The following is an 11,358-nucleotide window of genomic DNA, read 5'->3' on the forward strand; positions in this document are numbered from 1 at the left end:
ATAGGCTGCGCACGCCTATGCTCGGGGCATTAAGGCCTTTAACATTCAGAGATAAACGTTTCAACGGCATTGTAGTGAACTAAGAGATCGGCTTGTCATACAAGTCGGATCCTCCATGGATCGACCCAGATAATGTGTAACGGGCACAATGACAACTCCCCCCAACAGGGTTCGAACAGGGAAGAGGGGTAAGGAAGGGTGAAGAGGATGACAGGGGGTGGTAGGACAGTGGAAGAGAGTAGTAAGAGAAAGAGAAAAAAACATAAAGAACAGTAGCCTGGTCTTACCTGTAGCCAGGACAAAATGGGATATATGTCGAGGCGTTTCCAGAGAACCAAAACGGCCCCAGAACCGCATCAACATAGACCAACGACGAATAGCACCCCCAGGGTGCCAGACGAACCCCAATTGGAGACAAAATGTGAAAATCGCATATAAAAGTACCGAAATGAAGGGGGAGACCGCTGGGCCGCACCGAGGCGACATCCAGAATCAAAAAACAAAAATCAAAAATCAAACAGGTGCGCGCTCGGCGGACAGGTGCGAAATCCCCCCGGCTACCGGTAGGCCGCCTATCAAACCTGCCCAATCGCACAATGCTGCAAACAGGGAGCCATCCCCCAGGGAAGGGGGTGGGGGAGAGGGGGGGGCCCACATGCCTATTGCTTCAATGAAGCCAACCCCGGATTCAGAGGTTGGAACCCACCATCCCACCAAAACAGCTGCTTTAAACTTACACCTATACACAACGTATGCCCCCCCCCAGACAACCCCCCGCCTAGGAATGTACAATAAACAGCGTCATAACCCGGCATAGGAGTGTATGCAGCATGAAAATAATCGTGTACATAATGTGAACTGTATCCCGCCGCCCTCCGCCCCATCCCGAGCCCGCCCCCCAGTAAAAAACAGTAACAAAAATGTACAATGCCCCCGGCCCAGAGGGACCAGCTATGAAACCAAAAAAGGTGGGTCGACCCGAGAAAAGTCCTATAGGAAAGGGGCAGCATCAAGACAGGAGCGGAGGGAAGGGGGGGGGGGACCACACGCCTATTGCTTCAACGAACCTAGCCCCGGAATCAGAGTCCGGAGCACTTCATCCCCTAATTCAAAACAGTTGCTTTTAATCTGCACACATACCCAGCACAACCCCCCCCCACCCAGGAATATACAATTAACAACATCATAACCTGATGTATGAGAATATGTAACGAAAAATAACATGAACACAATGAAAAACCGCTTCCCACCGCCCGCCGCCCCACTCCGAACCCACTCCCCAGAAAAAACAGTGTCTAAATGTACATTGCCTCCATCCCCGAGGGACCAAGCAGGAAACCCAAAAAAAATCATGCGATGAAAAAATAGTGGGCCAACCTGAAAAGAGTCCCTTGAGGAAGGGGCAGCAGTAAGACAGGAGCGCGGGAACCAGGGCGAGGACTGGGGATGGTGAGAAGCCCTAACCCTCCCCATAATGATCAGGCCCACCCGCAGATTAGGTAGACCGCTGACCCAAATGCGCCTCGCAGAAGATCCCGACAGCCTGGGCCTTCCGCACCGGAAAAACTAATAACAAAGTCCCATGAGAGACCCGAAAGGCATATTAAGCGGGGCCCCAGCATCACCCACCCAAGCGACCCAATCCCACCCGCGAGGTCTTACCAGCCAGGATAACAGCCTGCCGATTGGATACGGCGACGGAATAGCCGCCCTCCTCATTCATCCGCCGCGTACCACTCTCGGGGGAGAGCGGCAAGAGCCTCCGCCAACACCCTCGACACCGAAAAATCATCAGGGGTTTGGATCCCCAGCTCGGCCAGGAACCTCCTCGGGTCGCCATCAGGGAACAGAAGCTTCGTGCGGCCATCCCTGAAGGCCATCAGCCGGAAGGGGTGCCCCCAGGCGTACTTGATGGAATGGCGCTGCAAGAGTTCGGTGATCGGACGCCATTCCCGTCGCCTCTGCAAGGTCAGTGGGGTAAGATCCTGATAGAGAGTAAGGCTTACCCCATTATAGAGAATCTGTTGGTCTCTGCCATGCCTCATCAGGGCCTCCTTCGTTTGGAACGACAGGAATTTGATTATTACATCCCTGGGACGCCGGTCTACCGCCCTCCTAGCCCTGAGGGCCCTATGCGCCCGTTCGATGTGCCACAAGTGCTCCGGGATGTCTGGGAGTAGCGGCTTGAAAATCCCTAGGACGACCTCAGTCAGGGACCCTTCCCCCTCCTGTTCAGGCAATCCCCGAAGGCGTATATTGTTGCGCCGCGTTCTGTTCCCCAGGTCATCTATAGCTGATTCTGCAGTGAGCAGTTGGGAGGTGAGGTGGTTGATCTGGGCGGCGGCAGCATTGTGGGTCACGACCGTGGACTCAACCCGCTGCTCAAGTGCCGTCGTCCTCACCCCCAGAGCCTGTATTTCTGCTTTCACCTCAGATGTAGTGCGTACTATTTCTGTGGCCAGATAGCTACGGACCTCCGCAAGTTTTGCCAGGATCTGGCTAGTATCGGAGTCCGATGCCACACCGCTAGCTGGGCTCGCGGGTGAACGGGGCGTACCTTGGCCTTCTCGTCCGCCATCTTGTGTGCTTAGTCGCACGGCGTGAGAGGCCGCAAACATATCCGGCACAATAACGCCCGTTTCCACCGCCTTTTTTGCTTGTTTTTTCGTGGCTCTCCTATCCATCATGTCTCCCCCGCCTGAATCGGTCTGTTTGGCAATTTATCTCCGCCTTTGTATGCTGTTGGCACCGCGGTCGCAGCGGAGCTCTACCCGGACACGTCCAGCTCGCTCGGCTGCAAACCACGCCCCCCATTTATGCGTTTCTTAACCACAATAACAGTTAGTTTAGGGCTGTAGTTTTTCCCGGCAGACTTAATGCAATCCAGAAACTGTGTTATTTCATAATCCACCAAAGTTTCAGTAGACCATCTCTTACTTCATCCCCATAGATTATGATACGAGCTGGTAGATTTTTGTTGTGGGAATACCAGGCTTTTAATGCTGCTTGCATGCAAAACTTCAGAGCATCAACAATCTCTTGCTTTTGATCCTGGAGAACACATCAAGAAAACCAACGAGTAATGCATTGGTTCAAACTGGCAACAAATCCTCCAATAGATCTCCACCCAGATAATGTGTCATGGTAGCAATCAATGCCAACTATCAACAGGTCCTTCAGAGTTCACCTTCCATTTTGCAATTCATCTGCAATGGAATTTTTGAAGCAACTGAAACTACAGTTTGAGGTTTGTTCAAAGTCTTAGCGAGTACACATTGCCTGGGAATGGGAAAGTCAATGCAAAGAAATTTCTTTATGGCATCATATCTGTCCTTGCGATTAGTGGACAAAATGCAAACCACCATTTGTGTATCAGACGTAACCTTTTGTTGTAAAGCTTTCAGATATACATCAGGGCTGTCATCAATTTCAACCATTACTGCTTTATTAATTTCTATACCCATTGGTGGTGACACTTTGAAAAGATTCGGTGCAAGACTATTAGCAGCAGCATAAATCCGTTTTGTGTAGATCATCAGACATTTTTCTAAATGTTTTACACGGATTAAAGTAGGCCCTCTGATTTCTCTGGACCAGTCTGCATGCTGAGAATTGTATTCTGCTGTTCCCCTAGCCTGCAAAGTCTTCTCCGGAGGAGCAATTCGACCAGTAAATGGCAGAAGTTTGGTGTCAAAATTAATTCCCCAGTCACGTAGTTCTTTCTGAACATTTTCATCCTTGTGGATATAGTTTAAGTTTTATGTTTTCCCATTTGATTTTCTCTTTCATCAGGTGTTAACCTGGTATGTATTGCCAAATCATTCATCACAGTAAAACTGCTCCTCATTTTATCAGTTAAACCTGTCAGGTAACAAATTTCAGGGATCAGTTGAATTGGTCCTTCAGGAGCACCAGATAGTGTCTTGGACTTTTTGGGATTGTGAATCACAGATGGCTGTGTTTGGTCTGTAATCTCCTTATTGTATTGTGTTCTGTAGAATTCAACGTAGCTTATTTCACTTCCGTTTGCTTTTTAAAATTTTGACTCTGGTGAGAAATCCCATTTGATATCATCAACACGGTAAGTCTTGTTGTTGTACTTTGTGAGAACAATCTGGCCGATCAATTCCTTGCTACATGCATCACAAAAGTGATGTGCTCCAACTTTTCCATACAAGTGGTACATAATATCCAGAACAGTTTCATTTCTTAGGACTTTATGGCTCACATCAATACACAACATTATACTCGTTTCATACTGTAGAATGGAGATGGTGAAGCCTGGCCATATAGTTAGGTGGTGAGTTTTGATGTCAATAGGATCGTTAGGATTGTAATAATTGCGGCCAATGTGTTTCATATTCATCATCATCAGAAGTCTTCTGAAAATAATGTTGTAGAATTGAAAGCAGGTAGGTGAAGTAGGGGGTAACTCACTTGTTCAAGTTATTGTAATCCTCACTGTCTCTCCATTACAGGTCTGGCTGAAAACTTTGCTAACCTTGTCAAGTCTTCTGGGCAAAAATAATATTGTTCCATCAAAAGCACAAGCTTTTCCAATCAGGTTTTGTTGAAAAAGCATGGCAGATCTCAAGAGCCTGGATTCCATCTGTGGAATGAAGCCAACGTGGTACTGGTATAACAACCATTGTGGTTGTGATACCATTTACATATGGTTGGTGCTAAGGTGAATTGGCACACCTGAAGATCCTGTCTTGGACTCTTTGACATGATCGATTGACTGACGTGTATTAACCCCCAGATCATTGAAATCACACCTGCATCCACCACGTTCACCAATACATACGTCCTGAAATCCAGCTGAAATCTGGAGATCTTGAGCTCCTGTCTTTGCCTTGGGTGCTGGACCTGCAGGAGCTCCTCTCTGCCTTCCCCGTCCCACAAGCTCTGCAGCAGCTGCTTGAGGCTGTTCAGTAGGTTTTTCTGTAATACGTCCAGGCAGTTGTGACTGCCCAGGTGTGGTTTGCTCCTGGCCATGTGCTCTCCCATGATCCCTTGCTCTGGCTCTTCCAGTCATTCTTCAGCCCTTCAATATGCCGCACAGATACACACAAACGCTTCTCCTGCCACTGCTCCTCGTGTCTCCACACACAGTTAAGCGTTATTTCTTTTTATATGGTTGTGTAAAGGAGAGAGATATTTGCACATAGCTAGCATTTTTTTATATACATTTGCAAGAAAAAGTATGTGAACCCTTTGGAATGATATGGATTTCTGCACAAATTGGTCATAAAATGTGATCTGATCATCATCTAAGTCACAACAATACACAATCACAGTCTGCTTAAACTAATAACACACAAAGAATGAAATGTTGCCATGTTTTTATTGAACACACCATGTAAACATTCACAGTGCAGGTTGAAAAAGTATGTGAACCCTTGGATTTAATAACTGGTTGAACCTCCTTTGGCAGCAATAACTTCAACCAAACGTTTCTTGTAGTTGCAGATCAGACGTGCACAACGGTCAGGAGTAATTCTTAACCATTCCTCTTTACAGAACTGTTTCAGTTCAGCAATATTCTTGGAATGTCTGGTGTGAATCGCTCTCTTTAGGTCATGCCACAGCATCTCAATCGGGTTGAGGTCAGGACTCTGACTGGGCCACTTCAGAAGGCGTATTTTCTTCTGTTTAAGCCATTCTGTTGTTGATTTACTTCTATGCTTTGGGTCATTGTCCTGTTGCAACATCCATCTTCTGTTGAGCTTCAGCTGGTAGACAGATGGCCTTAAGTTCTCCTGCAAAATGTCTTGATAAACTTGGGAATTCATTTTTCCTTCGATGATAGCAATCCGTCCAGGCCCTGACGCAGCAAAGCAGCCCCAAATCATGATGCCCCCACCACCATACTTCACAGTTAGGATGAGGTTTTGATGTTGGTGTGCTGTGCCTCTTTTTCGCCACACATAGTGTTGTGTGTTTCTTCCAAACAACTCAACTTTGGTTTCATCTGTCCACAGAATATTTTGCCAGTACTGCTGTGGAACATCCAGGTGCTCTTGTGCAAACTGTAAAGGTGCAGCAATGTTTTGTTTGAACAGCAGTGGCTTCCTCTGTGGTATCCTCCCATGAAATCCATTCTTGTTTAGTGTTTTACGTATTGTAGATTCACTAACAGGGATGTTAGCATTTGCCAGTGACTTTTGGAAGTCTTTAGCTGACACTCTAGGATTCTTCTTCACCTCATTGAGCAGTCTGCGCTGTGCTCTTGCAGTCATCTTTACAGGATGGCCACTCCTAGGGAGAGTAGCAGCAGTGCTGAACTTTCTCCATTTATAAACAATTTGTCTTACCGTGGACTGATGAACAGCAAGGCTTTTGGAGATACTTTTATAACCTTTCCAGCTTTATGCAAGTCAACAATTCTTAATCGTAGGTCTTCTGATAGCTCTTTTGTGCGAGGCATCATTCACATCAGGCAATGCTTCTTGTAAAAAAAGGAAACCCAGAACTGATGTGTGTTTTTTTATAGGGCAGGGCAGCTGTAACCAACACCTCCAATCTCATCTCATTGATTGGACTCCATTTGGCTGACATCTCACTCCAATTAGCTCTTGGATATGTCATTAGTCTAGGGGTTCACATACTTTTTCCACCTGCACTGTGAATGTTTACATGGTGTGTTGTGATGATCAGATCACATTTTATGACCAATTTGTGCAGAAATCCATATCATTCCAAAGGGTTCACATACTTTTTCTTGCAACTGTATATTTTCCTGTATTTTGCATATATTTAAGCATCTGCACAAATATTCACTTTTATTACTGAGTCAACAATGGCTGCTTCGCAGCCTCTGGTGCCTGGCTGCCATCCTACATTTTACCGTGTCTCTGTCCATTTGGCCATGTTACGGTTACCCCCAGGCTAGCTGAAGGGGCCAATTAGCCTGCGGTTAACCGCAGCCTCAACGTTCTAATTACAGACACACGCCGGGGTGTAGGTGGTCCTCGTTCGGGAGTTTGGCTACCGGGAAAATAGTCGACGAACGAGGCCACCCTGAGGCAGTCAATTAAGGTTGTGGTTAACCACAAACGGCAACCTCCCGGTGGTCGTCCGTTCGGTTGTTTCCGAGGTGAACAGGGTTAAGTGGCGGCACACGCCAGGGGCCGGGTGGTCTGAGTTCGTATGCACGAATATGTAATCCAAGTTGTTCGTGTAAATGGGTATAGGTAACAATAATACAGAAGGAACTGTCTTCGGTAACTTAACATAGTGTAATCCAATATGAGTCTGTGGAGTGTCCGTAACAGTGCTCCCTCCCACTAAGACTGTCCAGACTGATGGTGTAACGGATCGCCTGGCACCCCGACTGGGTACCTCCGTTAAAGGATGCTCCTAGCGTTTCCTGAGGACTCCAAGCACTCTGGCAGACACCACAATCACCGAATAAGAGAAGCATATGAATCCTCTCAAGCCTCTGAATGCTGTAGACAGTTGAATAGGAACCATACGAATAGGTTTGCACTCCTAGCAGTCAAACTGGAACAGCATGCAATAAATCCTCCCTCAATAATGAGACGACACTTCACTTTGAGGGTTAAAAAGGAACTCAGGCTGGCACTCCCAGCCTGGTTTTTATTACAGTTGTTGAGAATACAGGTCCGCCCACAGGGAGGGACAAAACAACCAATCAATTGGTACAATACACACAGACACTCCCACACAAAATCCTCCCCTCTGCCTGTAATAGGATTACTGAACACAAGGGGTAATCTCATTATCACAGGCAGAGGAATACAGTTTTATAAAAAATATCACAGGGACCCCAAAACATGCAATAACCCCTATATCCTCAGAACCAGGGGATCTGGGTGAACCACATATCCAAAATTCACCCAGATCCATTCAGTAGTTTGGAAGATACAGTTTAATGCAGATTCCGCAGAACATATACAGATTGTATAAAAGATAATTACTGTATAATGTGTCCCCTGTTGTATAGTTTAAAACTACTGCACAATGTCTTTGTGTGCCAAATACCGGCGAGATGGCACCGTGTAGAAAAGTCACAACAATGTCTGTGAGTTAAAATGGCCGCCATCCATTGTTCTCACCATGTGCTCCATCCATTGTTCTCACCATGTGCCTCTGATACATGAAATGGTGGTAACTCCACAGTATGTCCCCAGATGGTTCTTAAAGGGCCAGTAATGTCATACATAATCCATTATGCCCAAATATTGTACTTGAAGGGTCATATCTCCCAGGGACCATAATCACAGGGCAGGAGGCGAGCAAGCAGTCCCCTCCAGGAAACTGGGGCAGACTCTAGTGCAGGGTCCAGTCCGCTACAGATGGGTTATGCTGGACTGAGATCTGTTTGTCGAGATAACCCGTCTGCATTCCCGTTCTGTTTTCCAGGTCGATAGGTGATGGTAAATTTAAAGGGTTGTAAAGATAAGCTCCAATGTAAGAGTCTGCCGTTGTCTCCAGAGACCCGATTTAACCACACCAGTGGGTTATGGTCGGTCACCAATGTGAATTCTTGCCCATATAGATAGGGAGTCAGTTTCTTTAATGCCCACACCAGGGCCAAACACTCCTTTTCCACTGCGCCATAACTGACCTCGCGTGGTAGGAGCTTTCGACTGATGTAGGCAATCGGGTGCTCCCCTCCATCTTCTCCTACTTGGCTGAGGACTGCCAGCCCGAACATGGCAGCGTCTGTGTGGACAATGAAACGTTTGTTAGGGGCTGGGGCAGCCAAGACGGGAGAATTAACAAGAGCAGTTTTTAGGGCTTGAAACGCTGTTTCACAGTGGGGAGACCACAGGACCTGTCGGGGTAGGTTTTTCTTAGTCAAGTCCGTCAGGGGCTTAGCTATGGTACTGTAGTCTGGCACGAACCGTCTGTAGTATCCTGCAGTGCCCAGAAAGGCTAGTACCTGGGTCTTGGTGGTGGGGGTGGGCCAGTTGGCGACCGCTTCTATTTTAGCCGGCTCTGGTCGCTGTTTCCCGCACCCCACCCGGTGACCCAGGTACTACACCTCAGCCATTCCAAAATGGTATTTCTCTGGCTTCAGAGTCAGGCCAGCGGCCCGAATCTGATCCAGGACCATTACCACATGAACTAAGTGTTCCTCCCAGGACTCACTGTGGATCGCTATGTCGTCCAGGTATGCGCAGGCAAACTCCTGGAAGCCATTCAGGAGTCTATCCACTAAGCACTGGAATGTAGCGGGGGCATTCTTCATCCCGAACGGCATTACCTTAAAGTGGTATAAACCGAACGGGGTGACGAATGCCGAGTTAGGGATAGCTTCCTGAGCCAGGGGAATTTGCCAATAACCTTTACAGAGGTCAATGGTTGTTAGATATTTTCCCCTGGCTATACGATCAAGTAGCTCATCAACTCTGGGCATCGGATAAGCGTCTGTTACCGTTTTATCGTTGAGCCTCCGATAATCCACACAAAATCGTGTGGTTCCGTCTCTCTTAGGGACTAGAACCACTGGAGATGCCCAGGGACTGTCGGAGCGCTCAATCACCCCTAATCTAAGGTGGTCTGAGTTCGTATGCACGAATATGTAATCCAAGTTGTTCGTGTAAATAGGTATAGGTAACAATAATACAGAAGGAACCGTCTTCGGTAACTTAACATAGTGTAATCCAATATGAGTCTGTGGAGTGGTCGTAACAGGCCAGTTTTACCATCCATTACTGGGTCTGCCTGGGCAGCAAAGTTGCCTGGACATGCCCAGACACCGTTATAACTGAAGGTTACCCCCAGTGAACTAGAGCCCTAGACCACCGCCTAAGTGGTCCAATGGAAGCACCTTACCTGGGGGACGGTTAATGTTTATTCAAGAAAACCCAAAGTATCCAATTGCAATTCTTGTCACAGCTTTTATATTGTAGCAGCCAACAGGACAAATCCCTTGAACCATGTACCAGGCTATCTTCAGCAAGGGCAAGTGCCACTGCAGTTCTCTTGTCTGTTGCCTTTGCAAGCCCTCCCCTTAAAACTCCGCCAAGATTTTCTGTGGTTCTCCAATTACAGGCTTTGTAATGCAGCTCAATGAGAAATAAGGCAGGTAAATTGCTGCCTCTTGAGTTTAGCTCTACTGAGTCAACTAAACCAGGAAGTAACAGAACCTGTTGTCTGCCTGAAAGCTAGGGGGTGTAACAAGGTTAATTTCTAAAAATTTCTAACGAGGTTAATTTCTAAAAATTTCTAACAAGGTTAATTTCTAAAAGTGCCAATTTCTATTAAAATCTGCACTTTTTGCAAAATGAAAAAAGAGGACACACTCTTCTCACATAAAGCTTTTCAACAAGTGCTTTAGTGGTTTGGAGTGTACCTTTAATTGAAGGGCCACATTCTCTTTACTGGAGAAGATATCCTCTGGTAACTTGTGTAATTGGTTCTCATTTTACTATTTTTGATTTTCTTTAAAGTTTATATTACAAGAATAAGATAGCAATTGTAGCTGTTTGCATATGCAAGAAAATAATGAGCATGCAAAAACCTGATATTATATAGGCATGAATTAGACATGTGCACCAGTGAAATTTTCGTTTCATACGAATTAATTTGTACTAAATAAAAATTTCATTCCGAATTTCATCCATAAAACATTTGTTTTTCAGATGAAACTCAGTAAAAAATAATTAGTTTTCGCCCATAAGGATAAAATAACACTGCGCATGCGGAAATAAAAAATAACCATGGAGGGAGCCGGCAGCACTACCAGCTCCCTCCTTGTAATAAATATTAACAATTCCTCACCCCCCCCCCCCCGCATTGAAACCTATGGGGGTCACTATGAACCCCATATTAATATTAGGGGGGGGGGACTCTTCATTTCAGGATATGAATGCTTCCCCAGTTCGGTAGTTCATATCTTCCGAACGTTGTTCGTATAGGTGGTCAGGAAATAGAACGGGCAGCGGTCTCAGTTTTACCGGCGTTCGCGCGAGTGCCTAGCCGAAAAGAGTACCAGCCACTCGACAACCAAGTACCCCTGGGTGGCCGCCAAGAAATGACGAAATGGCGGCCACCCAGGGGAAGCATTCATTAATTACTTCCCTTGCGGTTTCACACTTAAGTTGCTGGTATTAACGTTCTAATGGGGTACATAGCTGGTCCTCGACGAAAGGATTCTGTTAGTATGAAGTACTCCCGAACGGAAAAAGGATAAAACATACAAAATAAAGGGGAAAACATAAGAATAGGTGGTAAGTTCCGCCACAAGACTCTTAAGGTTAAGTCTCCTGCTGCAGGGAGATCCAGGTTTTTTTGTTTCTCCTCAGTGCTGTTGGGGTTAATTCTCCTGCTGCACGGAGTCTATTAAATGAAAGAACTGAAGCGAAAAAGTAATGCATTCAGCAT

General features: G+C 46.4%; 1 pseudogene; it reads right to left on the reverse strand.

Moving 5' to 3' along the window:
• Positions 1-2,767: 2,767 nt before the first annotated feature.
• On the reverse strand, positions 2,768-5,038 carry LOC134612045 (piwi-like protein 1; annotated as a pseudogene).
• Positions 5,039-11,358: the final 6,320 nt, after the last annotated feature.

This window comes from Pelobates fuscus, chromosome 5 (genome assembly GCF_036172605.1).
Source record: "Pelobates fuscus isolate aPelFus1 chromosome 5, aPelFus1.pri, whole genome shotgun sequence".
In the NCBI taxonomy this organism is placed as follows: domain Eukaryota; kingdom Metazoa; phylum Chordata; class Amphibia; order Anura; family Pelobatidae; genus Pelobates; species Pelobates fuscus.